This window comes from Lepidothrix coronata, unplaced genomic scaffold, assembly GCF_001604755.1.
Source record: "Lepidothrix coronata isolate B3197 unplaced genomic scaffold, Lepidothrix_coronata-1.0 Scaffold44, whole genome shotgun sequence".
In the NCBI taxonomy this organism is placed as follows: Eukaryota; Metazoa; Chordata; class Aves; order Passeriformes; family Pipridae; genus Lepidothrix; species Lepidothrix coronata.
Genome location: NW_016690224.1, coordinates 3392653 through 3407727, shown reverse-complemented (window position 1 = coordinate 3407727; position 15075 = coordinate 3392653). Strand labels below are relative to the sequence as shown.

General features: G+C 44.8%; 1 protein-coding gene across 2 annotated transcripts in view; it reads right to left on the bottom strand.

Moving 5' to 3' along the window:
- Window positions 1-15075, bottom strand: part of HIC2 (hypermethylated in cancer 2) — a 72280-nt gene that overhangs the window by 38244 nt on the left and 18961 nt on the right. The window contains exon 1 of one of the 2 annotated variants that reach the window (XM_017814142.1): window positions 4757-4776. The exons of the other annotated variant lie outside the window; for it this stretch is intronic. The gene's annotated coding sequence lies outside the window, so the exon portion shown is untranslated. Of the gene's footprint in view, window positions 1-4756; window positions 4777-15075 lie in introns of those variants that run through there. 2 annotated transcript variants of the gene reach the window in all.

The window sequence follows — 15075 nt, the reverse complement described above, 5'->3', positions numbered from 1 at the left end:
CCATCTAATCTGCTTAGAAAACTGGTTTTGAAGGATATGGTTCAGACATACCACTCGCATGGGGAGGGGGGAGTGATGAGGGGAGAAAAAAAAAAAGTGCTGCAGCTGCAAAAGATAAAATAGAGACAACTAATTTTCTCAGAGCTTGCAACACAACCTCTCCCCCTCCTCCACATGCAGTCACTGCACTGGCAGGATAAGCTGGAGATTCTCCAGCGTAAGCAAGAAGGCACAATAAGGTGTGCAGGCCCTTCTCCACCCCGATACCCACAGCCCTGGGGGTACCACAGAAAGCGGAGGCTGACAGCCCGGGGCAGGGGGGGACATTCCTCTGCCTGCTCCTTTCAATTGCCTTCCCATTTTCCGGAGGGGGACGTGAGAAACGCACATTGCAGGATGTTATGCCGAGACAATAATGAGCGTAAGGGAGCTGCAGACTCCTGCTGTACCAATTGGTGGCTGGGTTCTGAACTCTCATTGTGTGATCCGATTTCTCCTGTCATTCAAGCCATTTTGCAAACTCCAAGCATACGTTCATTTAAGCCATGTGTCCTGAAATCTAAACAGCTGAAGGGGGCGGGAGGGGTAGGGAGAGGGGAGAACCACTGGATTTCTGGTGACAGTGTCTAAAATACACATTTGCACAAGGAAGTCTCACTTTAGATAGTCACTTAGCAAAACAACTACAGCTGCTGACAGGCAAGAGGTACAGTTTCAAGTGACCATCAGACATAAAATAGGCCAAATAAATTACTGCAGTCTAAAGAGAGTGGGGGTGTGTGCTCCCACAAATGTAACAGAGATAACAAATGGATTACCACTGGGTACCCGACGTCAAGATTAGCCGCCCCAGTTCTCATTCCAGTTACACCATAGCAATGACTTTACCCAGGATCGAGCAGAAGAGAAACTGAAATCAGAGTCTGACCCAGGATGTCAGGGAGGCAGCTGCTTTACTTTTTTAATGCCTAGAATTTCAACCCAGTTTGCTTTGTTTCAGGAGTCTTAGCTGCCTCTGGCAGAAGGGCTGGCAGCCTTTGCCAGCTGCCACGTGATCTGCAAGGATGTTTTCTAAATAGAATTTTTTTTTTTTGAGGTGGGGATGGGGGAGAGGAAATGGAGGTTGTTAGTGATGGAGGCAGACAGCACGAGAAGTATATTAGCATGTTTTATCCCTTTCCTCTAAGATATTTTGTTCTTTATTCCTGTTCCATGCCCATATATACACTTGCCCTCTCCTTTGCACCCTCATACACATACACCCATCTGTTCTTTAAAACGGTCAAGGCCAGCTCTGGTCTTTGTGAGGTCTTTGAGGAAACATTGTGTGAGTGCTTACTCCCTCACTGAAGTAAAATACAAGGGGTTTTTACACGTATATAAATAATTTTTAAGCTTTCCAAATATTAATTGCTTACGGAAATTAAACATCTGCTAACAATAACTCCCCAAACAAATGAGAAGATGGTTTCAGTCTGACTGAAATGCTTTCCCTTGCTAATTGCTAAGAATACCATTTTCTTGACTTTTACAATGGCAATTTCATTAGGTCGTCTCCAATTATCCAAAAATTTCAGTCCTTTCTCTTTCATGACAGACTGGAAAAGGTCCAATTCCCATCTCCAACACAACTTTCAGGGTCCTGCAAAACCAAGTGAGAAACTGGCAATTATGACGAGCCACAAAAAGTCCTCAGGGCCGAGACTGACTACGTGGGTTGCAGAGTCCACCTGCACACCTTTTCTTACCACCTCGCCCACAGTTCCCTCCGAGTCTTCCGAGTTTTCACAACTATCCTACTACAGACAACATCCCACTGTGGCAACTAGGTACTGGAAGTGCCAAGAGGAGCTGAAATGCTGATAACGCGCGAATGCTCAGAATAGCTGGTGCCAGGGGGAGAGAAGGGGGCCACCAGCTGAATTTTCATCACATAAGGAAATAAGTCAGTTGGGTAAAAGCCCCATATGGCTGCCTGGGAACACGGAGCTAAAAGGGCTTTCACTGCTTGGAGAACTGCAGATCTCCTCCAGCTTCTCATCCTCACTCTGTGCAACTTGGTGCAGAAACTTAAAAGAAAACTTTCCAAAACCCCACAGTCTTTTATTACACAAGATAAGGAACTAGTTCTTTGCATGAATATGTTTCCTGCATTTAAGAATCAAAAAGCATTTAGCGTTTGCCCTCGGCCTAGCTCACTCAAGGTCAAATAGCAAGTTCAGCAGCAAAAGATGACAAGGACTCAGGTACATCCAAATCCCATTCAACTGTTGTACCCATTAGACTGAAGAGATGTTAAACACCCTCATGGCGTCAAGAATGACTAATGCCCTCCCAGGTCAGCCAGTGACAGAGAACTGGGAACTCGCACATCTCCTTCCTCCGCCTCCCACTCCAATATTGTTGCAAAGCCCACGTGATGAGATTTTCCTAATCAGCAATTAAATAGTTAATGCTTACATTACAGCAGATGGAACAGGAGTTGCTGCAGGGAAGGTATGCAGAGGGAAGGAGGAGAAAAGACACAGCAAGGAGGAAAAAGCAGGCAAGGAAACAATCCTACAGGAAAGCAGTTTTCCCACTAAAAGGAGTGATTAGTTGACTAGACAACGTAACCCTTAAGACTTTGTCTAGACTAGGATAAAATGCTGTATTGTTGAAGTCGTTTGAGGCGCAGTGTAGGTAAGGCTCGGCCTTTGAGCATGTGGTAGCCGAAGTAGAGACTAATTAGGACACGTTCACTAACATGTCTTAATGTTCCATGTTTAAGTCCTTGCCCAAGAACTCAAGGCTATGCAAAGCAAAGCTCTCTGATGCTGTCCTAATGATTATAAAAGCAAAGCTATGACACAGTGCAAAGAAATCAGAATGTTGAGGAATTGCTCAAGTCTCACATCCCCCATTTTTCACACGCTCATTGAACGCCTATAAACATTTGCATCCTAAAATATTCACCAGCATTTTACCGGACAACCTGCTACGACATTTTTCCTCTATAAATCTAATCAAAGCCCCAAATGTCAATACGAAAAGAAACCACAGGCTAACAGCCTACACTCCTGTGAAACCTATCTTTTTGCTCCAGTGTTTGCCCAGGCAGATTTAGGAAGGAGGGTGTGAGGGGAAAAGAAGAGAGCACTAAGAAGAGTGTGCCCAGGGCTTTAGCTACACCATCATTTTGATAATCCATTACCAGATTTGTAATTAAAATCAAGTCCCACCTCACTAGGACAGCCAGATGTATCCATAGAGAACTCGTTCAGAGGGTTGTTACAGTAAATACCAGGAGAATTAGGAATGCTGTAGCTTCTTCTTAACCCTTCCAGCAGTATTTCAGAAACCGCCTGTCAGTTTGAAAGACTGATCGTTTTTCTCCCAGCTTGTTGCAGGCTCTAGGTGTGCCCCTAACCAAATAGGCTTACCACTTAAAAGCTTAATTGCACCTGTGGCTTAAACCTTATCCCAGACAGCACTCAGGAGCATTTGGATTTGGGCGTTTCAGGTGTGACACTGGGGCCTGCGCTCACGAACAGAGCTGGGCAAGTCAGACTGGGAGCCCCTGGTAAAAGCAGACTCTGTACACTGGGGAGCAAAGGATGGGGAAGAAAGAAATGCTTTTTCCATTTTGATCACATTTTACTGTATTTATGTTTCCACAATTGGGCTTGAGTAATGTCCACCTCCTTGTTTATGACTGAGGGCAGGTTTCAGAGTCTCCAATTTCTTTTCCACAACAAAAAGATCAAAGTTTGAGCCACTTGTGCAACTTAGGTGTTTACAGTGAACTGGTCTAATCGCATGGCAAGCCCTCCCTCCTGTTATCAGTCTCACACTGAGCCAAGCTCCTTCATTCCATAAGCACCAGGAAGGACTGAGAGGAGAGGGCACACGTCTGGTGTGGATTATAACCCACCATCCCTTCTATCTGCTCTTACATGGGAACTAAAATACAGGGTGCTAGGGAAAGGCCCAACATGTTCAGGTAAATATTCACTCAGGGTCTGGTCTGCAGGGCTGACAAACCATTTCCAGGCTTTACTTTTAAAGAGTCTTTCTAAAAAGCAAGCAAATGCTGTGTGAAGAACCACAATGAAAGAGAAGATTCCCTTCACTCACCTTTAGTATTGCCTGGGTATTTCAGGCTCATGGTGCATCTTATTGACAAAGGAAACTGTGCTGCCTTGTCAGAAGTTACTCGTGAAAGAGGGAGTTCCTGCAGCCAAGCTTCCACATTTCTAATCTCTCTGTCTCATGCAAGGACACACAAACTTTCTGGGTCTCAGTTTTGTAAGCTATGAAACTGAGCTAAATTTTAGGGGGTTGTGAAATTGTTTTTAATTAATAATTGCAAAGTGCACATCTTCAGATGAAAGGTATCATATAAATATTAATGAGCTCAGACTACTGGCAGTATGTGTGTCTCTCAGGAATCGTAAGCACCATGGATGGATCAAAGAGGACATGTAGCTCTAAGAGACAGAGTGGTGGGAGTTGTCTCTGTTTAACTGTATTTTAAAGTAGATCCTCAAGACTGTTGTGGATATTCCCTATCAAGTTACAGCAGCTTTCAATTAAAATTACATTTTATCCTTAGGCAAAATTCCACCGTGTACCTTTTAATATTAGCAGGGCACATTTTCACTCCTGTAGATATTTCTTCTACATACGTGCATTACTAGATCTTTGTAAATAGGGGTCAAACCAACTGGGAAATAGGGATTTTACCTTCGTTTTCATCCAAATAAATACCCCTTACCTATTACACTGCTGCAAAACTTCCAGCTCTGCTGCGCTGCCGTGACAAGCAGCAGGATGAGGACGTGGCAGCTGTTTGCTCCCGGTGTTCGTCGCTCAGTCTGGCAGCACTTCAGACATGGAGCTGTCCTTTGAATGAATACGGCAGAAAACGCCGCACGGTGAAGATGCTGCCTCTGTTCCCCTGAGCAGCCGTGCCCCGAGCAGGGGCTGCACGAAACACGGCCACGCCCGAGCGGTCGGAGCGGCTGAGGGGGCTCTGCGCGGGCATGTTGGTGCAGGGAGCGGGCAGCGCGGCAGCCCGGCCCCCTGAGCCCAGAGCCCAGAGCCGGCTGCCCTGCTGGGCAGGCACTGGGGAGGAGGCTCAGCCTCCTCAGGAATGCGGGATGGCCGCAGGCCTCAGGAGTGTTTTCCAAAGAGGTGCTTACGTTTGTTTCTCTTAGGGTCCAGCGAACCTGCGCTGTTTTGTTGCTGGGGGGTGGTGGTGGGGAATGAGGAGGAGTTGCTCTGTTGAGTTTTTTAAAAAAAACATCAGAAGACAACAGGGCGCAGAGACCAGAGATCTTTCTTTGCCCGAGGAAAATTCAGTTTTATCAGCTGCTTTCTTACCTCTCTCCAGCTGTAAGACCCCATGGGCAGCTTTCTGCCCACTTCTCTTGCAGCCAGGGCATCCCAGGTGCTTTGTGAGCCTGACACGTGGCCAGCCAAGGGATCTACGGCAACTTCCCTCCTTCCTGGGGGCTGCCTTGCATTTCCTTAATGGAGTCAGACCACTGGCCCTCTGTCCTGCTCACCTCAGGCACGTCTCCATGAGCTCTGCTCTCTGCAGTTGCTCCTAAGGCACTGCTGTGGCTGCCTCTGGTTTTGTCTACACTGGAGCAACTGGGACTGATTGCTCAGTGCTGGTAGCAAGAACAAAAATCAAATGGCACAGGCACACCTGAGGTGGTTGTAATTGTGTCCCTGAGCTACTCAGAGGGACCACAGCGAAGAGATGGCATTAAGAATCCTTACCAATTCTTTGGCAGAAGAGGGAGAAATTTAGAAGATGCTCAGAACAAATAACACCTTGATAGCTAGGGGAAAAAAAAAAAGCCCCAGAAATTAATTTCCTCCTGGGTTGCCTAGAAAAGATGGCATGTTCACAACAGGGTGAGTGGTGGCCAAAACAATGGTCTTGGATCTACTTGCTGTCTTCAGTGCTAAAAGATATGGCAGAAAATGTAACTAAATATCAAAATATTTAGTATTTTGATACTAAATAATATAAACCTGGACACAGTGCCAACAATTTTTAGGCAAGGAACCATGAACCCAAAACAGAGAGATGGGAGGTTAATTTCTTCCCCCAGCCACACCAGGGAATTTTACACTTCTGTATGAATAATGTTTTTATAGCAAACCCAGGCATCAGTCCTAGCAAATACCTCTCTGTAAACTCTAGCCCAAAAGAATGACTTTGGAAAAGGTCATACCACCTCCTGTTCCCAGAATTAAGTTAATTAGCACTTGTCCCTCTCTGTATAAGGTCAGGGATCCTCCCACAAAGGAGGTACACAACCAGATTGTTAAAAGATGTACATATGCCCCCTTAAGCAAATAGGCTTCTTAGTAGTATCACTAAGATTCCCTTTGGTCATCCCTGTAGAACTCTCAATTGGGAGGGAAGCAGGCTGGGAGATGAGCATAACCAGTGCTTTGCCAGGTACAGGGAGCACAGTAAAGGCCAAGAAGAGTGCTGGTATTTTAGTACTAGGTAGTGATATCTCTCCATCTGGATGACATTTACCAGGTTCAGCACCAGCCTTCATGCAGGATGAAATACTGAATTATGGGAATGTTTTCTCACTGAATTTGAAATATTTGCAAGGCTTTTTCCCCTCTGACACACTTTGTTTCTCTTATTCCATCCAGGCATTTGTGCTGTATATATTGTTGAAGTATTTCACTTCCCCTCCATGTGACCACCTACGTGCACTGACAGAAAGCAAAGCCAGGTAAGACCTGCTATCAGTTATATCTGGGTGCAACTGAAGTTTGATCAGCAATGAAGGTCAACGTGCTGTTCTGTATTTTCTGTCCACAAAAAAGTTACACAGTGCACTTACTGAAAGAGGGAAAAAATAGCCAGGCCCACACAGTTCTTGGGCACAAAAATATTGTCACAGGTTGCCTGCCACAGAAGTTACTGCTGGTTTACAACAGTAGTTTAGGAACAGAAACCCAAACGTTTAATTACAGACATGTCCATCCTAATCTAACTCTAACATAGCACAAACTATGTAGGATGTTAAACCCCACTTCCTAAGCCTTTCTGTCACAGCCATGACTGCTTGCTCTGAGCACAGCCTCGAACCTGCTAAGCAGGAAAGGACTACACCAAGGAGGACAGGCTCCAGTTCCCTGGAGAGAACACTCCTTTCCAGGGCCGTAAAAAAAGGTTCAGAGACTATTTGTGTCAACTCCCTAAACCACAAACCACAACTAGCCCTCCCTCTGAAGCACTTGCGTGCTGCTCCTTGCAAAGCTGGAGCAAGATATGTTGGCATCCAGATCACCGCCTTTGGGGGCCCACCCATCCCTCTTGCTCTCTTCCCACCCCTTATCGCAGCCTTGCAGACCCTCTCCCTGGGCAGCAGAAGACACTGGGGTGTATTTGCCTCCAGCTTTGGCACCTTCTGTTCCACCACCCCCCTGTTCTCCTGACCCAGGGTGCAGCTTGCCCACGCTGCTGGGTCCTCTGATACCAAGAGGGGGATAACACGTAGAGAATCACAAGGAAGAAACGTGAAACTGGCAGCTCTGGCATTGCAAACAGAGTGGGACTCAGGATGGATTTGACGTTTCAGCTTGAAACTTTAAACAAGGAAAAAGTGAACAAAGCAAAGGAATGGCTTATGGGCAGCTCAGACTTGTCCTAGACTTTCAAGCCAGTCATTTCCCATAAATACTCATAATTTCAAACATAAGAAAGGGGGAGAGGAGACAAAACAAACTGAGTCAACTGCTTACTGCCTTTCTGATTCAGAGTCCTCAGCAGATGTAAGACAGAAAATTATTCTAGGAAAAGGTTCCTATTTATGTATCTGGGACAGCCCCCAAAATTTTTACCAGAGGGGAAGAAGAGGACAAGAACTAAACTGCGAACTTGTCCGCACCCTAGCAGGAATTCACCCATTTTTCACCTCCCACAGGTATCATTAGCATGCTACCGAGAGCAGAAAAAACAGCAGCTAAGATCAAACACAAGCTAGTAACAAAGCTCTTCCTCCTGTCATCCTGCAATGGGCCAGAGTTTCTGGCTGCAGCAAGGAGTGTTTTCCTGAAAGGCAGGGCCAGTTCTGAGTCCCTTTTAAAAGAAGGGCCATGCTATGAACGTGCTACAGCTGCGACACAGAAAGTGCAGAAGGCAGGAAGTCTGACGTTCACACCAACCTCAGCCCCTTCACTCACACCTCTTTTCAAATAGCTTTAGCACATGGAGCCCACATTTTCACATTCTCAGAAGGAGCTTTATCTATCACATTGCAAGTTTAAGAGAATTTCTTTAAATTTTAAAACTCCCTTTTTCCACATTCGAAGACTCGCTCAACTGGGAGCAACTTTTAAATTGTTTTTATAAACTGTTCTCCTCTCTGATTTTTGCAATAAGTTGCTACACTCCCTTTTAAAATAATATATATAAGTTTAAAAAACTAAAATACGGATTGAAACACCATACCAACTGTTGTCACAGTCCAAAAATGTCTGGATTTTCAAACTTAAGTCCACTGCTGTGTAAAAGGGCCACACACATGTAAGTGTCAATCAGACTCGGTGGCAAAACAGAGGGACCCAGGCTGAGCCTGCAGAATGGCACAGACTTTCCTGGACAGAGAGGGAGTGCCAGTCCTCACCCATCTGGAATAATTTCTGCATTTTTCAATGCAGACTTTTGGAATTCAACCTCAAGAAGCCAGGTGTTTGATTTCTGCATCTCCTGCTTTGCAGTATTTGGTGACAGAAGCAAGAAGAGAGGGAAATAAAGAAAAATGTATTATTTCCAAGGCTACACCATAATTATACCTAATATTACCATTGTAACTGTTTTTGCAGACAACTCAATAGGTCTGTTCTGTGCCCAAAAATTCTGTAGCTGATCCTGTACATTTTTAACAGAAACACTATCTCCACTCCCCTCCTTTCAGTACCAGGATTAAAATAAAGTAACATTCAAAGTATTTGTGAGAAATGGCAAACAAATGGGTAGTACAGCTTGGAGATTGCTTGGCAGCACAAAGCCACATGCAGAAATTAGCCATGGCAAGTAACTAAGTGAGGGCAACAAAACCCAACATTGTCCAGCAGTTGGGCACTCAGCAAAAGACTAATGAGTGAGGGGAAAGAGCCAACCCCACATGATACTGTAAGGTCTCAAGTACTATTTTGAATCAGGTAAACTAATATCTCCTGTACCTGTTCCAAACCACACAGTAATACACAGTCTCTGTTTCTACAAAGTCTGCTGGCTGCCCCTTTGGAAGTAGCATCTATCTTGAAGAAGATCTTGTATTTTCTCTTGGTCTCTGAAAAAGGACCCCAAACAAGTGGCAGGGACACAGGGGTTTGGAAGCCTTTGCATGTTTATCTTTACTGATAAGCCTGCAATCTTTGCTGCAAGCACATCATCCTGTGTCTGCAGCAAAACCTTACTGCAGTCAATGCCTGCCTTGAAACAGGCTTCCTCAGAACTGGGCAATGCCTTTAACCCCTTAGTGGCCCACCTGAAGAGGCTTTGGTGTAGAAGACTTATTTTCCTGCTTGCAGGTGCATCATGTTTTCATACAACTTGAAAAACAAACAAGTAAGCCAGACCTGCTTTGAGACAGCAGCAGTGCAGATTATACCTCCCAAGATACTATCAGGCTTAGTATTTTACCCTAGGAGAGTTTCACCTCCCCAAACCTCCTTTGGTCCTGTGCAGATCAAAAGTATTGTCCATTTAAAATAAAGGGATGCAGCTATCCAAGTTGTGGGTTGAACACATAAAAATTCATTAGGAGGACTTGTTGAAATTATTCTGTCTAATTGATTGGAGACTGTCAGCAGGACCTATCTGGATTCTTAGAACTGGAGAATCAACCATGATTCCAAGATATCTAATCCTTTTCTAACAGGTTAACTAACCCTGCTTGTGCAGTTTTGTTAATACTTGAATTCTCAGTTCAGGCACAAACATGCATGCCAAGGGCAAACATCCAGAAAGCCACTGGGGATCTCCCAAAGCTGGCATGCCAAGAGCTTGGACAGCCTGAAAATTACAAACAAGTGGCTTTTCTCTGACAGCAGGTTCCATTTATTTCCTCCCACTTGCTCTTTCCCCATCTCCTACCTACACCCCTGAGTCAACCTTCACCAGGCAAGTTTCAGTTAAGCATGTGCTTTGCCAGAGGTGTTTTTAAATTATGTTTTTTAAAGTTTATTTATAGCACACACACACAGTGCACGATGCTTTCAGGGCTTCTGGAGACTTCAGCATGTCAGGTGTGACTTTGCCAGGTGGAAGGAACATGAATTCATCAACTGGCCCATAGAAAATGCCCTCCCCTCCCCTGTATCTGTCTCTCTCTATACTCTAACTCACAGGTGGAGTGAAATATAATATCCATGATGAACATACTGGAAATTCCAACTGAAAAAAAAATTTAGAGGGATCCAACTTAGAGGGATCCCTCTCCAGCTGACCTCTGAGCACAACCAGCAGCCCATGAGACAGTACAATTCTGTGAACAGTTTCCTATTAGGGCAAGAGTTGGAAAACAGTCCAACAAACTGAACTGGGTGAAACTTGCAGTCAGAATTCACATGGTCCAGCACTCCTTGCATCTGGCAAACAGCAAGTTTCATTTAGGGATTTATCCTAAATGGGTTTATTTGAGGCATGTGACTAGTTTCTCTTTTCATAGGAAAAGTGTAACATGACCACAAAATCATTTCTGAGGAGAAAAGCACATATTTTCAGCAAATCTCTGAGCTCAGTTCTGACCCTAAAAGACTTGTTCTCATGGTTAGGCTTCCCAGATATACACAGCACAAGTCGGGTTTTATTGCACAAACCTGTGCCATGCTGGAGAGATCTCCTGTTCTGCTTCCTGCTCTGTACCTGGCCTGGGCAGGGAACAGCCACTGGACAGGCCTTTCAAACCAAAGGGTGTGTCCATGGCTGCTTTCAGGACAAGTTTAACTTTCCCAGTTCCCAAGTGGTGACAGTGGCTGAAAGACTGTGTTCTCAGCTACACAGCAAACAAAACCAGAGCAAGTTACTCAGAGCAATGGCTCAGAAACCTCAATTGTAGGAGGTGGCACAGAGGAGTTCTGAGAGGAGAAGAAAAGGATGTGGTAGACAATTTGCTAATGCCCAGAAAGTCTGTGTCTGAACCAGTGAGCTGCATGCCAGGATGCCTCGGGGCAGGGCTGAGTCCATTGCTCTTTCCACAGCAGCAGCTTTTTCTAAATTAAGATGTCTTTACACGCAGGACTTGGGAAACTTAATTCAGATTAACTGAAGTTGTGAATTTAAAGTGAATTAGCTAAACCACATAATATCTCTGTACAGACAACTCACCCAGTATTAAAAGGAACTTAGTTTTATCTCATTCTACTGAATTAAGAGCATTTTAATTCTAAGAATGCCCATGCAGGTATTAGTGGGTTGAACAAATAATGAAGTTACATGCTATGCTGGAGCCCAGTGTGGCATAGGAAGTATCCCCACTTGCGTGTTGTTTAAAATATCAGAAGAAAAAAGAACATTGATATCATAAAAAAAAGGCAAAAGGCAACAGCACATAAGAAACATTCACATCATTACTTCAAGAAAAGCCAGACACCAGATCCCAGCCCCATCTGCAACAATGGACCTGGATGTAGATTTGGCCTCCACTATTCCATGAGCCACTACTCTGAATACCTAACAGAGGATAATTCTCAAGTTTTAGAAGCGAGATTGTGGTGTTGTTTGTGAGCATCCAGGTATGTTTCCAGCTTACCTAAGCAGTACAGAGCTCTTACAGCTTCACCAAGGGTCATACAACACCACTACCCAGCTAATTGCTTGGACACAATATTTCTTCATCAAAGGGTTCAGCAAAAGTCATTTCACGGAGCAGAAATGGCAAGTAATGGTAAATTCTAGCTGTTGTTTAGGAAAGGAGACTTAACCTCTCTGCTTCACTTCACCTGGGATTGCTGGGAGAGCTTGCAGCAAATCAGAACCACAGACTACAGAAGTCCAGGTAGCACAAGGGAGATTGGCCAACTGCTTGAAGTGAGAGTGGTCTGGTAACTATGGTTAGTTACCAGAACCCAAAAGATCTTTCCTACAGAATATGTGCTACTTTCCATGCCACCCCTTTTTGAGTTGTAGAGGAAGCAATAAAAAGGATAAAGGATTTTTATTATAGATATTAAGTAAACAACACTCTGTCTCCAATGCAATCTTCCACAAGAAGGAAAACCAACTTCTCAAGCAAGTCCAGATTGTTAAACAGGAGACAGATGAAAGCACTGCCTCAGAATGCAAGGAAATCCCAGGCTGGCTGGTTGGGAAAGAATTAGCAACACATAATTAAAAAGAGCACTCTCCCCTTCCTCCTCCCTGAGGTGAACACAGGTCCTCCATCAGCACCAGACAATGAAGCCATTGCTTGAGGTCTTTCTCATTTCTACCCAGGCTTTCAGTTGCTGGAGGCTGTTTCACACCAGTTACCAGCAGCGCCCGTGTGCAGTACGGGCTGTTCACATGTGTAGCTTGTGATGAAAGATTCGGCCAGTGGAGAACACCAGGAGGGAGGGAACCAGATGGTAGTTCTTATCATGACTTCCAGTAAAGGTTCAGTGGTCCCTTACTGGTGACCTTGATTGAGCACCAGTGGAGCCAACACTCCTACTCTTGTGTTTGAGTAGGGAGGAGCTCAGATCACATTTTACTGAACAGAGTAAATCCTGTCACTTGGTAATACCACCTGGAACACAGACTATCAGGATCCTCTCCAGGAAGAGCTACTGAAGGATCAGGAACCAATTCATCAGGGCCAATACACAGGGAAGACATGAGATATAGCTCAAAAGTACAGCACAGGTAAAGGCAGGAGTGACTTGGAGCAGAGGACAGAGCCATGCAAAATGGAGCACTACAGAAAAAGCCACAGGCAACACAGGTTATGCCTTCAGCACAAGAGCCAGGGGCTGCTGACAACAGGAAATGGAGAAAAAGCAGCACTCAAAACCAGCAAACAAAATAAACAGATGTGACTGACAGCCCGGAGTGATCCCTCCTCTACAGGCAACAAGATCAGCAACACTCACTGGAGCCGGATCACACACCTTGCTACACCTATCTCTCCTAAAGTTTGAGACTGAGGACCACTCCAGCACAGTGCACAGGGGTGCAGCTGACCTGTGCTGTTCCTTGGTCCCCAGCTCAAGGCAGGGAGTCCGCAAGAATGGCTTAAAAGCACATCATATGTGATAGTGAATACCCAGCTACACAGAACACTCAGTAAAGGCCAGAGACTCCCTCACCTCAGGGCATAACCAACCACTGACTTCCTCTCCGCACAAGTTATACCATAGTTGTTTGTTTTAGGAGTTCTTGTACCTTTCCCTCAAGCATCTGGTGTTTGCCTGTCTTGGAGAAAGGATGCCAGGCTAGACAGACAGATCATGGCTTCTTTCTGGTATGGCAATTACTGCATTCCACCCTGGAAGGGGGAGAACACACTGGGGAAAGCGAGGAATGTTAGATGGCAATTTCCAATAACACACGGCCCCATTAAATAGCCTTTCCTCTCCATCTGGCCCTGCCCAGTCATGAAGCAGAACACCAGGAGCACAGAGCAGCACAACTTGGCCCTCTGCACTCTCAAAGGGTCCTGTGTTCCACGGCAGAATTTGGGAACAAAGTTGAGCAGGGCTCAGCTCTCACCCTGGAAGTCCTCACACATGCGAGAAGCAGGATGTTCCGATGCAAATAAATGTCTTACAAAACCAGGAGCAGAATTGTGGTGTGTAGCCCAAGTTAATACAAAATGCAGTATTTAAAACAGATCTCACTAGACACCACAGTCCCTCAACATCAGGCTGAGTCAGTTGTCTTACAAGATCTGTGCCTCTAGTGCCAAAAAAAAAAGGTAAAACACATCAAAGGTTACCTACAATACCAATTCCCTGCAATCTCTGACTAAGTCGACCCACGTCCAGCAGAATAATAAATACCTGTGTCACTCTATGAACTAGGGGCTTGGGATAGTGTTTATACTTGAAATGGGCATTTGGCAAAGCCTCTTTCTTCCTTCTCTGGAGCCAGAAGGCTCCCAGGCTCCCCAAGACAACTGTAATGTGGGAAACTCAGACCTGCCTTTCTACCTAAAAATTCTTCTCCCTGTTGACTTTGGCTCTGTGCCAGTTTAGCCGTCAATTCCAGGTCTCCCAACTTGTGTGTCAGCAGAAGTTGCCAGTAGATATCTGCCCAGATTAGCTGCCCAGACACCATCTCACTTGAGGCCTGCTCATGGATACCCTTCTTGAAAGCAGCTGCTGCTGCTGCATTTATCCACTGGAGCCCTCATTTCCTCACTGCCCATCTGCTGCAGGGGAGGCAGAGCCACACAGACAAGACACAAATGACTGACAGGGAAGACCCTGCCACACCGAACAATAAACACCAGGAAATCCAAAGCCTGCACCTACCTCGTGAATTTGTGCTGGTTTTTAAAAACAGAAGCAGAATGTGGATAAGCAAGCACAGATACGGTTGAACAACTTATCTAAGTTTAGACAAGCGGTATCTAAATAATGCTGGTTTATCTTATTACTGTAACAAATATAAGAATTGATTTAATAACCTAATGTTGGTTTTGGACAGTAGAGGTCTGCATCAATGGACCAAGACACTAATTATATTATCTTATCAAATCAGTGTATAATAATAGAAGTTCTCTATGCATTGATGGAACTAGGCTTAGCTCTGCTTGAGAAAATAATCCCTGAAAGACAGGGAATGAGACAGTATTTAGTAGGAACTCCTTGTGCATCGTCACTATTTTCCTTCCTTTTCAAAATATTACTAAGTATTATCTTTAAGGTATCGCATGACAAGAAATTTCCTCGATAATCTTTTATTGCTTGGTATTTAACCTCCCTCTGTCTTTCTGAGAGGTAGTCAATACAATCCTCCAGAAGACTTAAGTAAAAGGGAAAGAACTACTGGTGCATATGCAGATCCATTCATTGTAAGCTGACAATAAAGCTTTTTCCATCAAGGTACAAGCAAAATGACTT